Source organism: Acomys minous (assembly GCF_964271855.1).
Source record: "Acomys minous genome assembly, chromosome: 19".
NCBI classification, from domain to species: Eukaryota; Metazoa; Chordata; class Mammalia; order Rodentia; family Muridae; genus Acomys; species Acomys minous.
The window spans coordinates 33,359,913-33,374,328 of NC_140499.1; the positions used below are offsets into that span (position 1 = coordinate 33,359,913).

A 14,416-nucleotide genomic window follows, 5' to 3' on the forward strand; every position below is an offset into this window, starting at 1 on the left:
GACCAAAAACCAGGATAATCAGTAATGGGTTGGAAGCACGAAAATCATGACCAAAGCTAACTTTTATTTCTGCATTTATTACCCTGGGTATCTGCTACAGTAAGAGGAAGCTTGTCACACAAACCTGCATGGAGGAGCCGACTTCATGAAACTATACCAAAATGCCCAGGCAACCTGTGTTCTAGAAAGCACAGGGCCACAAATCCAAACATGAGCTTCCAGTTTGCCCAAATTCATGGCTTACAATGACTCTCTCTCACAGAAGGTCTGTTATAGAAGATAAACCTTTCCAGAGGAAGGTGACAAAGCTTTGTAATTTTTCTGATACCCATTGTCTTCGGTATGGTTTCTACTACTTAGATGAAACACCATGGCCAAAAGCAACTTGTAGAAGAAAGGGTTTGTTTCATCTTACAGCTCACAGTCCATCATCCCGGGAAATTAGGACAAGAACTCACGGCAGGAACTGAAGCAGAGGAATGCTGCTTTCTGGCTTCCTCCTATGGCTTGTTCAATCCAGTTTCCTGTAACACCAAAGACAACCAGGCCAGGGGTGGTATCCCAACACTGAGCTAGGACTCTCACATCTATCATCAATAAGAAAATGCACCAAAGGCTTACCTACAAGCTAGGCTAGTGGAGTCCCTCAATTGGGGTTCTGTCTTTCACAATGACTATTGTTTGTATCAAGTTGATATAAAATGACAGTCTACAGACTGGGAAAAGGTTTTCACCAACCCTAATCCAAGAAATGGCTAAGATTCAAAGTATATAAAGAACACCAAACCAATTATCCAATTAAAAAATGGAGTATGGAGCTAAACAGAGAATTCTCAACAGAAGAACATCAAATGGCTGAAAAACACTAAAAGAAATGTTTAAGGTCCTTAGTCATCAGGGAAATGCAAATCAAAATGACTCTGAGATTCCATCTTACACCTACCAGAATGGCAAAGATCAAAAATTCAAGTGACAGCACATGCTGGCAAGGATATGGAGAAAGGAGAATATTCTTCCATTGCTGGTGGGAGTGTAAACTTATACAATCACTTTGGAAATCAATCTGCCACTTTCTTAGAAAACTGGGAATAGTTCTACCACAAGACCCAGCCATATCACTCCTGGGCATATATCAAAAGATGCTCCACCATACAACAAGGACATTTGCTCAATTATGTTCATAGCAGCTTTATTCATAACAACCAGAATTTGGAAACAACCTACATGTCCCTCAAGTGAAGAATGGATAAAGAAACTGTGGCACATTTATACAATGGAATACTACTCAGCTGTTAAAAACAAGGAAATCTTGAAAATTTCAAGCAAATGGATGGAACTAGAAAAGATGATCCTGACTAAAGTAACCCAGACCCAGAAAGGCATGCATGGCATATACTCACTCATAAGTGAATATTAGCCCAACACAGATGACCTCTGAGAGACTCCACCCAGCAGGGGATCAGGACAGATGCTGGGACTCCTTGCTGGACTCTGGGCAGAGCACTGAGAATTATATGGAAGAGTAGGGGGATAGAAGGACCCAGAAGGTTCAGGAGACCCCCACAAGGCTGATCTGGACCCAGTGGTACCTGCACAAACTATTGCACCAACCAAGGACAATGCATGCAGTAAACCTATAGCCCCTGTTCAGATCTAGCCAATGGACAGCTCATTCTCCACAATTGTGAGGGGAGTGAAGACTGCTTCTGATGTGAATTGTCCTTTATTTGATGACTTCACCTTGGTGGGCAGACCCAGCAGGCACACAGAAGAAGGAGAAGCAGGCTATCCAGATGAGCCCTGATAAGCTGTGGTCATATGGTGGGGGTAGAGGCCCCTTTGTACCAGAGCAGCTGGACCCTCTCTCCAGCCTCCTACCATATCCAATTTATCTTAAAACAAAAAAAGATAGAAACATTCTATGAAAATATACTAACGCATAACTTTCTTATTGGAGTTATCCCTTCTCATTTTTAAATACAAGTAAGACTCAAGAATGGTCATAAGGAGAAACTTATGAAGACTGAAGAAAATATGAGTACCAGTAATAAAATGCGAGATCCAAGAGTGTAGTATAACAGAAGTCAGAGCAGAGTATGGAGGACACGCCATTTGGAAAAACAGGACTATAAAAATGTCCAGATAAAGACACAAAGAGCAGAAACCAGTAGAAAATGCATTAAAAGAAGAATTAAAGGATATTAAAAGCATGTCATAGAGTAAAAAATAATCTAGACATGTATATTTTGTCACTTTTATGGAGAAAGAAATAATGATACAAAATTGTGTATGAAGATACAATAGCCCTGATTTTTCAAAACCCATAGACATGTATCAAATCACTTTATTAAGTGTTCTATGAGCTAAGCAAGAGGAATACAAGGTGTATTATTTTATAGCTGAGAGAAGTAAAATAGTGGGGACTGGAGATAATGCTCAGCAATTAAAAACACTAGTGTTTTTGCAAGGACCTGGGTTTAGTCTCAGCACCTACAGGATGCATTGCTCACAGCCATTTGTATTTCCAGTTCCAGGGGCATCTAATGCCCCCTTCTGGCCTCCAAGGGCACTACACACATGCAGTGCACAGTCGTACATGTGCATAAAATCTATTTTAGAAACGAAATAAAACTGAGCTGGGTATGGTGGCCAAGCTTTTAATCCTAGCACTTGAGAGGTGGAGGCAGGCAGCTCTTTGTGAGTTTGAGGCCAGCCATGTCTACACAGGGAGTTGTTAAACAATCCAGAGCTGTAGAGTGAGAACCTGTCTCAAAAAACAAACCTACAAACAAACAAACAAACAAACAAACCAAAATAAAATACTTACAGAAAACATTTAAAACAACTAAACTAAAGATAAAAACAACTAAAAATGAACAATTCAAAATCACATCTGACTTGTCAACAGAAATAACTGAATTAAGTATGAATTGAATTCCGTAAATGTGTGAAAAGGAAATGAGTTTCTAGACCAGGACACTCTCCCAATCAGAAGAATTTTAAACACGAGAGAAAATGTCTTAAAAGTCAATCATCAAAACCAGAAAGTTCATTGCCAGCATATACTAACAGACACAGAAGAGACCTCTTAACCCCTTAGAAGGGCAGGCAACGCAGAGGGAATGGGAGTGTCTGGAGAGAGTGTGTGAAGGGATCACAGCAACCAAAAATGAAGCAGAAAAGGAAACAACAGATATTAATGATTGCTTTCCTTTTTAACCACTCATTTATTTATTTTATGTGTATGTGCATGCCTCAGTGTGTGTCTGTGAATCACATGCATTCAGGGGCCTATGGAGGTCAGAAGAGGGCAGCAGGGCCCCTGGATCTGGAGCTACAGACAGTTTTCAGCTGCCAAGGTGGGTGCTGGGATCTGAACCCAGGTCTACTGCAAGAGCAGCAGTACTTTTGAGCACCAAGCCATCTCGTCAGCTCCAGTAACTGTTTTTCAAATGTCAGAACAAATCTATCCAGTTCAAGCTTCTTCCACCATACAAAACACGTGGGGATGCTCAACACAGAAAATATATTCTCAAAAGACAAGCATACTATCCTTCCAATTTATTTTATCTATTCTAGGGTGATGGTAAAGAGAAAATGGCTCACTAAGCCGATATTTATTCTGTACTGATTAATCTGGCATTTATATTTCAAATAACTGCCTCACACTGAAAGTGTTGTTAAAAGTGTCAAGGAAATAAGTTGAATGCATTTATTGTATAAGTAGGAATTAAATTCTTAAACTTGTAAAAATAAATTATGTCCTATAATCAATAACATCAATATGAGTAATATTTCAACATCAATAATCTATCAGGATGATCTGTCAACAATTTTCCAAGAGTTCATACATGTAAAAACTCCATCCCATCACTACATACAGAAAGGCTTGGCATGGGTGAGGTACTAGGGAACACGCAGCTATGCTTGACAACCCTGTCTGCTTTTCTCTAAGCATCTGAATCCCAGGACCAACTAAAAAACCAAAAAGCCCATCAACAAGCAGAGGGCACACAGAGAATATGCAACAAACCTTAGCAACGTTGTAGATGAGCCATCGCACACGCCATCCTTAGGACAGCCACCGTCTCTGGCTCAGTGCATGCTTATTTCACTATGACTAAATTTATCCAGCTAAATCACACAAATCCCAAGAGCACTTATAAAAGGAAAAGAATGCAACCTGCTTAAGGAATAGGAGAACTCAGTAATCACTTTCAACACTTGACTCGTAATCAATCCTATCATATCCATAAGTGGGAGGATCTTAGCTTGCCTCTAGATCTGTATAAAAAAGCTAAAATAAATCCTGCTCTGGTTCCATATTATAAACAAATAGATGTATAATATTATGTTATATTTTATATTATATATATATAGTACCCAACAATGGCTCATCTCAAGCACTTGGTTTGTTTAGGTTTTTCTCAGTGAGTTATATGTTTTCTTTGCAGATATTTTTTTTTCTTCATCAGAGACTGAGCTACTGTGACTTGAATCAGGTCTTCGGTATTTTGTGAACAATTATGACTATTAAGCTTAAAAGGAGCAGCTTTTGACATAATCGTAAAAATTCTCAACTACGGAAGTGCAAAGCCCCAAAGGAGAGCACTTCCCAGTTAGTGTTTAACTCTGGCTTGGTGGTTCACTGCAAAGTAGACGGAGCGCAAGGCAGCTCTTGCTTTTCAGGTGGAAGCTACTGATGTTTCTCATGATGGAAAGATATTTATTATAAGAACCATTATAATGAAATACTTTTTCATTAAAGCATCCTTTATTCGTAGAAGGGCAAAATCATTTGCTGGTTCTCTCCGTTCCGGGAACGTGCTGGAGTGCTAAATGAAAACGCAGCTCAGCTCTCCGAGCGCCTGCACACTGCAAATCAAAACATTAAGCTGTGAGGTTAAAATGAGCCAGAGAGCCAAACAAGCCCTTCCTCTCTGCCAGCTTTTTCATTTCTACAGGGCGTGTACAAAGAGGTCTAATGATATATGTTCCTTCTCCTTAATTTCAGAGGCCATTGGAGCCTTCCTTTCAGGTGAGCAGTCTGGTCAAGAAAAATAATACTTTTTAAAATCACCTTAAAGAAACTCGTTCACTATAGGCTTTTTTTTTTAGTTAAATTTATTTATTGCGTGTGCTTATGTGTTTGTTAGCACACACACTACTACAACTCATATGCAGACACCAGAGGACAACTGCTGGACTCAGCTCTCTCCTTATACCATGTGGGTCCTAGGGAGACAATTCAGGACATCAGGCTTGGTGGCCAGTGCCCTTACCTGCTGAGCCAGTCTCGATAGCATACTTTTTATTTAATGTCTGTGTGTGTGTGTGTGTGTGTGTGCGCGCGCGTGCGCACACGCACGTACATGTGTGTGTGTGTGTACATGCCCAAATACATAAATATATGATGTGTGTGTGTGTGTATATATATATATATATATACACACGTTCCTGTATATAGGTGAAATTCCACATGATCAGGTGTACTTGCCAACTACCATGGCTGCAGAAGAGCACCCTATGTGTGGCTTTCAGTGTGCTCTTCAGGGCACCATCTTCCCTTCTTTTCAGCATGAACGATGCTTTTGCCTAACAGGGAGCAAGGAAGAATGGCAATACCTAAAACTCAATGAGTTCCTCACCCCATGACTAACACACACTAAGCCACTGTGCTCATCTTGCCATTTAACTTTGAGGATTCATACTGTTATGTGGCCAGTTACTAAAGACAAATGTACTGAGAGTACACATTTTAATATTTAATTCAAATATTAAAATTTAATATTCAGATTAAGTATTACAAATACATTTAATACTCTTAACCTGTTGAGCAGAGCAACAGAGAAAATATTGATTTATTTAACTTATTCAAAAGAATGAATATTGAGCAGCCCAATCCACTGATTCTAAAGACAATAAACTTTGTTTTGTAACTTCCAAAGTTCAAAGAAAAAAAAAAAGACCAAAAATAAAAACAACATCCATACCTCCTACAATGGAGCATCATGTTCTAGCAAATTTAGGACATGAACTTTCAACTTAATTTGCTAAATATAATCACAGACAGAGGCTATGGCTTCTTTTGGTTCAGCATGCATTCCTGGGAAACGTCTGTGCCTGGGCTCTTTCATTTCTAATTTCTCCCCTCATAGCTCGGTGGAGAGGAAAAGTTTAGGAATTCTGGCATAGCAACATGTAAATCAAAGCACACCCACAATCAGTTACAGGAATCCTGTGATGGAGGGGCCCCACAGCAATTAGGTGACTTAAAGCTCTATCTGTTGAATGGCCACTGGAAAAGTATTTTTCGGTGTAAGAACTGTGTGGCATCCATCACACATGTATGTAAGGGGAATATTATTATAAGTTGGCTTCATTAAATAACTATGCTAAAAGTCATCTGTCACAAGTATGACATTATGAAAACATGAAAAATGAACCCTACTCAGTTATAAAGGCAAAAAAAAAAATCTATAGAAATTTAATTCTAGCCAGGCGTGGTGGTACATGCCTTTAATCCCAGCACATGGGAGACAGAGGTAGGCGGATCGCTGTGAGTTCGAGGCCAGCCTGGTCTACAAAGCGAGTCCAGGACAGCCAAGGCTACACAGAGAAACCCTGTCTCAAAAAAAAAATTAATTCTGTTGCAAACTCACATACTTCTAAACATCTTCATTTCTTAAAGGTGTTTATTGTCTTGTTCCAAAGCAGGCCTTTACATGCCTGAAAGGCAGACCTAGCAAGGCCTTTGCCTATGTTTATAGTTGAGACATGGGGACAGAATTTCAAAAGTCAGTAATGTGGGCTCTGGGCACTAACAAACCTTTAGTTAGTGATGTGAGAAAAGTCTGACGGGGAACAGAACAGAAAAGTTATTCTAGACATAGGGAACTCTGCCAGAAAATTCACAAACCCACATGTCATTCATCTGCCTATTGAATTATTCATTTACTGACAGACAGTAAATATGTACGGGGATGGGTGGCATTTTAGGGTTAAATTTCATTTTAATATTATGTGCATTCAAAGGCATATTTATCGTTCTGTGTGTGACAACAGATTTTGTATATAATCTTTCCATTTCAAATGCACATATCCTTTTACAAATGCCATGCCAGATGTACTGCCAGATGTATCCTACCAACTCTTAAGCATCTTCTAGGATATTAAATACCAAAAGGCATAAAGTAATTAGTTAAAATTTCAGAAAAAAAAAATGGAGACAAAGCCAGGTGTCTTAACACTCTATATAACAGTGGTAAATGGAATATAAATCTAGCATGTCTTAACTTGACTGGTTTCTCCATGAAGGCATATTACCAGTAGTTAAGACACAGTGAGGTTTGGGTGAAAACTCATCTAAGAAGCTCTTTTCTATGCCAGGTGCAGTGCTGCACAACTGTAATCCCAGCCCTCGGAGAGGCAGAGGCAGAAGGATCACTGTGAGTTCGAGGCCAGGCTGGTCTACAAGAGTCCAGGACAGAGAAAAAAGAAGGAAGAGGAAGAGGAGGAAGAGGAGGAGGAGAAGGAGGGGGAGCAGGAGGAAGAGGAGGAGGAGGAAGTGCTCTTTTTATTTAATGAAAAATGTGTAATCTTGAACTTATCCCATGTGTTTTATACTTATATTGAAGAACAAGAACCCGAGTGAGGCCTGTGGTTTCACTGGAGTGTGCGTGCACCATATGCAAAGCCCTGGGTTCAATCTCCAGCACAGGGAAAACAGAAAGGGCAGCAGCCTGCATGAGCTGAGCAGCTCAGTTCCTCTTCCGCTTCAAGATGTCGTCTCCAGTTGTATCCTGGTGAAAGGAATGTGGGTTCTACTCCCATGTTATAGCATTACAAAATACTAAAGAAATAAATAGTTGGAAAAATACAATTAGTATTTAGGAAATAAGTGAAAATAGAATTTTATTTTTCAGGGATATTTGCTTACTTCCTTTGGTTTTTGTTCAGTTGGCTGGTGTTTTGGTCTTTGCTTGCTTGTTGGTTTTTTTTTGTTTGTTTGTTTTGTTTTGTTTATAACAAGCTATCATTCTATAGCCCAGGCTGTTACTGAACTCAAAATCCTTCTGCTTCAGCCTCCTGAGTGCTTAGATCACAGGTATGCATAGGATTTTTTTCCTTCCACATCACTGAGTCACCATAGAGTCAAACTGTGATGCTTGGGCAGTTCTTCTTTTCCAACTTGCTCAAAAGTGACCACACTTCAAATTCAAAGCAGAAGGGAAGATAGTGAGCGCTGGCACAGGCGCCCAGAAATATGGGCCCCTCCCTTCTTCATCTCTCCTGTCCTCTGCAACTCTCCCTGTCCAAAGAATTAATTAGGGTGACTTCTTCAAATTCTTTGAAAAGGTATGAGCAGGCTAAAGGCAGTATTTAATTAAGGCCTATCATTAATTTTACTGCAGTTACTACTTCTCAAAGAGAATGCTTTGTGCCAGATAAAGGCCTACTTTTATAATAGTATCTAAAGTAATTTTAAATTTATTCTAGCTTGGGGCCTAAAACTGTGCCCATATTCTATTTCAGGAAGTCATCGCTGTGTGATATTGCAGTGTTGTGCACAAGCTAACATTGGAAGGAATACTGTGTAACGTGGCTACAGTAATAGGTCAAATAGTCGGACTGTCATCCTTCCTGCCTTTCTTAAGCTGAGCTTTCAGAAACATCACAGGGCTATTGAAAGAGTTTAAATACTTCACTGCATTTGCCCAATAATTCGTAGAACGAGATAACTTCACATTGATCTATCTTCAGTAAAAGCGTCTTCACCTTTTAGCTTTCCAGATGACATTCTCTCTTCCTACACTGACTTCTCTGTCCCCTGGGTCACTTTGTTGTTGTCGTGGCTGTCGCATGAAAGTTCTCCACAATCAAGTCTAAATGCGTGCTCATTTGAAAAACATAGCCATGTTGCGCCTGTCTGTGGTTTAAAAAAAAAAAAAAGTATTCTCAACTCTCTTGAAATGCTGAAGCTGTGCAAAGAGAAGGGTGAGAAGCAGAAAACTTGGGGAGACTAAAGCTAACCAACCCTAGAGCGAGCCAACACTGTAACAAGACTGGAATAAATGACCAAGTCCAGTGGGGTCCACACGAGCGTCAGTGGGGGCAAGAATGGATAGAGCGCAACCACAGTTTTCACTTTGGGTTGTCTCAACTCCAACATCAGGAAGAGTCGTTTTAATAAAAGCTTGTGGTATTCGATGGGTCTTAAATAAGTCTGTGAGGCCAGTTTCTAATTAGCCAAGACAACACAATTTAGGAAGTCAAGATATAGGCTCGAATCTGATCTCATAACTGTCTGGTACTGATGATTTTAGAAGAAAAGTAACAGCCTGCCACTCTCCGTTCACTCAGCCTGTTTAAAAAAAAAAAGCCAACAATGACATTTTTTTAAAAAAAAGCATTCAGCTCTGGTTTGTGGTCCTAGTGGCTCCTCTGTCATTCTCATGTGCTCATCTTCATTTATAAAAATCTCTGATTTCTCTGTTCTCTGTAAGTTTGTTATTGAACGGATGCATGCCTATCTTTATCTTTGCCACAGTGTATCCATTATGTAGGGACCTCATTTTAATCTGCAACTAATAAATACAATGTTAATTTATTGAATTGCCAAAAATCAGTCTGGAGATTAAATGGGAATTTAAATAGAAGTGGGAATACAAGTAGAGTATGTCCATGAACATAGTTTGGGGTTTTATTTTAATTCATAGAGATAACAAGCAGAGACTCTTACAGGGACTGTAGCTCTTCATCGGCTCAAGCTGAAAATATAGTAAGATGATAGCATGTGCCTGGATGACGAAAAATGTTTATCATTTTTATCATAAAAAACAGTGACTATTAAAATATGATGTGTATATGAGATTCTGTCTGTCATAATCAGTTCAGAAACATCGATGTTTAAGTCTGGTCACTGCAAGTCAGGTTTTTAATGCCATGTGCTTCGTGCACATATCAGTAGATGCACCCACTGAGCACTGAAAACCAGCCTTCTGCCTTGTGCATCCCTCATACCCTGAAATGACACAACAGCTTAGGAATGGTGAGCTGCTACTGAAAGCTTATGTGTTTTGGTCCTCTGGTTGTGGGTGCTGGACCAGGCAGGTTTTTAGCTCTTTGGATGGATATAGCTCTTCAAGGTTTGAAGTGTATACTCTAAACAAGAAAGACCTTCAAAGATCCACTAAACAGAAGGAAGAAACAGACACTTCGTGGTTCCAAGTCTCTTTAAAGTACGAACCGACTCAGGTTCTTTTTTTTTTTTTTTTTTTTTTTAAGCTCTTTGGCCTGTGACTGTTTTGATCATTGAAATAGCCACTTTATACATTTTTTATCTCGGCCTCTTAGAAATAAATATAACCCAAGAATAAACAACATAGGAGTATTGAACATTGACAGTTGTCAATCTAGCCTCACTCCTATCTTTGAGAACGGCTGTAAAGAGGAAAACTGAGATGTACATCATTTCTTAAGATGGGAGATTCTCAGAAAGGCTCCATGCTTGGCAGGGTTAACTAAAGAGAGGCTCGTTTTCTGTCCAGCTCAGATAATTGATGCTTCTTTGATGGAACGTACATGTACCTTCCAGATTTAACTGATAAACTTTCCTAAGTTCGCACTTGAAAATCTCAAAGGACTAGGAGGTAACTCTAGTGCATCCCTCTCCAGCAAGCTGTCCGTTTTCTGTCTCTCTGCCTGTCTTGGCATTAATCTACCATCCCTCCTCTGGCCAGCTGGCGTAAAGATTCCGATCAAAGTTCAGGCAGGGCAAAGCTGCACTACTGTCTTAACGGGAAATCATGCCGGTTCATTCTCCTGCCACCTATCCTAACCTTTATTAATCCAAGATACCCACATATCCTTTGGTATCCATTTACCTCCCCCCTCTGGCCCTGGCCCTGTCTGTAAACAACCAGCACCAGCATCGATGGAGATTCTAAAGATCTTCATTTACTTTAACCATGTCAAGCCCAAATTTGATCCTAATTCTAAATTTCGGACAGAATTATCCCTGTATCTTACTACTTTGTTTCTCTCAAATACTTGATGTTTCCTGGTTTACTGTGCAGATGAACAGAAGTAGGCGTTACAAATAGAACTTTAAATAGCAAATCGTAACATGGTTAACAAAACCGCCAACTCCTACTCCCAGTGTCTGAGTCTTTTTAAAAAAAAATCCTCTGCTAAATCTTTTATACCTCTTAAAAGAATTTTTAAGCGCTTTGCGTTGTGATAACTACGACAGAAAATTCAGCAATTCTGTGAGCTCCGGTGGTTTATTTTATCTCAGCTTTACAAGTCTGTTCTAAATTTCATTTTAAAGGCGCAGCTAAGGCTTTTCTTCCCTCTTCCCACTCTTTTGGCTTGTTCACGTACTCCGTAAGTTAACTTGATAGCATTTTATAGCCCCAGAATTTAACGGGTAGGGCTCCCTTGAGAAATCTCCCACAACAGGGACACACCACAGTGGCTAGTGAACACTCAACGTAATGACAAGGTCTCTGGTCCCTCTGTCCAGTTCTACCAAGTCCTCTCTCTTTCTGGAGTCACAAAAGGCTGCTGCTCAGTTCGCAGCTGGAAACAACAAGTTGTTCCATGGGTCCAAGCAATCTACTCAAGTAACAAGCAGGGTCCCTGGCTCAGTTGGAATCTTGGTTGCCAGGAGAACTAGGAACCACCAAACCTGGTCCAGTTAACTATAGGCGTAAAAGTGCTTTGGCTGCTCTGTCAGAAGGAAAATGACGCAGAGGGGAATGGACCCACAGAACAGCGATCGCTGCCCTCCCCTCGTGCCCGCATCCTTGGTGCCCGTTGGAAAGTCCTATGGCTCACCATATGTGCCCAAAGACCTTGCCTTTTCTACGCTCTCCGAACACATGGGAGGCTGAACACAAGCACCAAGCTCCCCAGCACCGCGGGGCGTAAAGGCTGGTCCTTTGTTTACCATGTAAATCGCACAAGGGGGTTCGCTCCTTGCCCTCACCCCTGACTCACAGTGAGATTCAGAGAGAGCCTGGGAGGACCCCCAAACTCCCCCTCTGCCCGGGTCACTCAACAGAAAGCTTCGCAAAAGCCTTTCCCCGAACCTTAAAAGGCAAGCTTTAAAAAGAACCTTAAAAAGCTGCTGCACCCTGATGACACGTACCTGCCCCCCCCACCCCACCCCAGGGACGCCCGCCTCCCGCGGGGAAGCCTGCTTCCTAGGCGGCTTAGGAAACTTAACCAGTATTCAAAATGCGAGGCCAGCATCTGGAGCGCGCAGACTGCACCCTCTCTTACCTGCAAAGTTGCAATCTGGTGGCTGAAGTGACCGCTTGGGTTGGCAGGCGCGCGGCACCAGTGCTGTGCCTGGTGCTAGCGCAGCTGGTCAGTTCCGATGGGGTTTCCGTAGTCGCTACCGAGTTTTGGTGCCTTCCACGGGGAAAAAAACCCGCACGAAGCCGGAGCCCACGCAGCTGGCACGGAACTGGGCGGAGTGAGGATGCTGTTGAGCCGGAGCAGGGGCGCGGGGGAGGGGCGGCCCGAGAGGGGGCGGGGTGCCCAGGACGACAGCCTCACCCACCCGGCTCCGATGCTCTCCTCGCGGCACTCCCCCTGGAAAAGTTGCGTTCCAAAGGTGGCCACTGAGAAGCCTGGAGGACCGCCCCCACCCACCCTGGGTCGGCCCGAAAGCCGGAGATGCGCATCCCACGCACCTCCCCCAAGAACCGGTAGAAAGGACCCACAAGCGCCTCAGCATGCCACCCAGGGAGCATCTCTCCAGGTCAGCCAGTGAGCCGGGTGGCTCGCCACATGCCCATGCTGGCAGGCCCCCTGTTAAGTCGGTGGTCAGGGCCAACCCCGAGGTTTTGGAGGCTTGGCAGACAGAGATCCGCTTTGGTGGGGCCCAGCAAGGATGCCGAACTTCACTTGGCAACCGGACTCAACACTGGAAATCCCTGCTCCTACCGTTAAGCAAACACCCATGCAGCTGGTCAATTGATGGGACAAATTGTCTATCTGCGCCGCCGCCCCCCCCCCCCCACCGAGCTCCCTCAACTCTTGTAGCTGCCCTGGACACCTGGCACCCCCTCTCCTGTCCTCAAGGTGTCACACTTCCCTTGCTAGTTCGGGGATGTGCTTGCCTCTATTGTCAACAACCCAGACTGGCGATAAATAAATGATAAACTATAGCGTCACATTCACCCTACCTGGCTCCCTCTGAAAACTAGTGCAGGAAACCAAGTTTCCCATATATTTAATCCGAAATCACGGGCCAACCTGTGAGCTGGAGGTCCTAATGGCTGCAGGTGCGTGTGCTTGTCACTAGACTCAACACATTTAACTCTTATCTTGAAATTTCAAGACAACAGCTTATCTCTTGGTCAGCCTGTGTATTATTCATACACAAAAATAAGATCACAGTACAGAGGTGGAAAGTTACATGTAGCTTGCCACACTCCGGAGCCTTAGTCCGGTCATGATCTCAAGACCTGGAAAAACTTGGCAGTGCATCTCCTGAACAGCCTCAGCCTCCTGCAACCCGTCTTCTCTCCAGGTTCTTTCCTTTTCAAAGCACACAGGTGGTGAGCATCCTTCCCCCTTGCCTGTGGCATCCAGCAGCAGTAATTAATTTACTCCTGTTTCACGTTTCTAAAGTTCAAATGAGTCGAGGGATTATTTGTTTATTTAAGTTTTTGTTTTTGCGGGTTTGTTGTTGTTTTGGTTTGGTTTGGGGGGGGTTTGTTTGTTTGTTTTTTGTTTTTGTTTTTTTGTTTTGTGTTTTTTGGGGGGGTTTGGGGGTTTTTTTTTGTTTTGTTTGTTTTTGGTTTTGAAAGGGTAATTACAGAGTAAGAAGGATTTGTTGGCTTACTCATTGGAGTGAAGGACCAGGTGTTTTTCTTTGTTTTTCTTTTCAAAATGCTGTTTTAATTGTCATTCCCTTCTCGCTAGCTAAGAGTTCTTTCCATGGGTCAGCGTGACCCCTGCTCTGATTTTGAAGGAGCACAACCCCACAGTCCATCCCACAAAACACTCAAGCCTTTACAACGCACTTAAACAAGCCTGCCCAGAACAGGATTCCCTCCCTTCCCTGAATCTCTCTTACCATTCCCCACAAACACCTGTCAACGTTTTCAAAGGCAGTTTTCTTTTCTTAGCATTAAACACTGAGGAAAATATGCAAAACATGTCTACCTGTAGACATGGTAATGAACTTGTCAGGACATCTGAACTTTCTTTCGACTGAACAAGGAAAGGGAAACACACACACAGAGAGACATCTGTTTTATGTGCTGCAAGTGAAACTTTGTACACATTTTTTGTAATCCTGTTTTCCTAATGATCAATAAATGGGTAAGAACCAAAAGCAGAGCTGACAGTGATTGAGGAAATGCTTGAGCTAGAGTACAGACTGCCATGTGTGTGG

General features: G+C 42.1%; 1 protein-coding gene across 2 annotated transcripts in view; it reads right to left on the minus strand.

Annotated features, from left to right (window-relative positions):
- TRPC4 (transient receptor potential cation channel subfamily C member 4) overlaps positions 1–13,002 on the minus strand; it is a 163,488-nt gene extending 150,486 nt beyond the window's left edge. The window contains exon 1 of one of the 2 annotated variants that reach the window (XM_084768321.1): positions 12,289–13,002. The gene's annotated coding sequence lies outside the window, so the exon portion shown is untranslated. The remainder of the gene's footprint in view (positions 1–12,288) is intronic. The other variant, XM_084768323.1, reaches the window with a different exon arrangement.
- Positions 13,003–14,416: the final 1,414 nt, after the last annotated feature.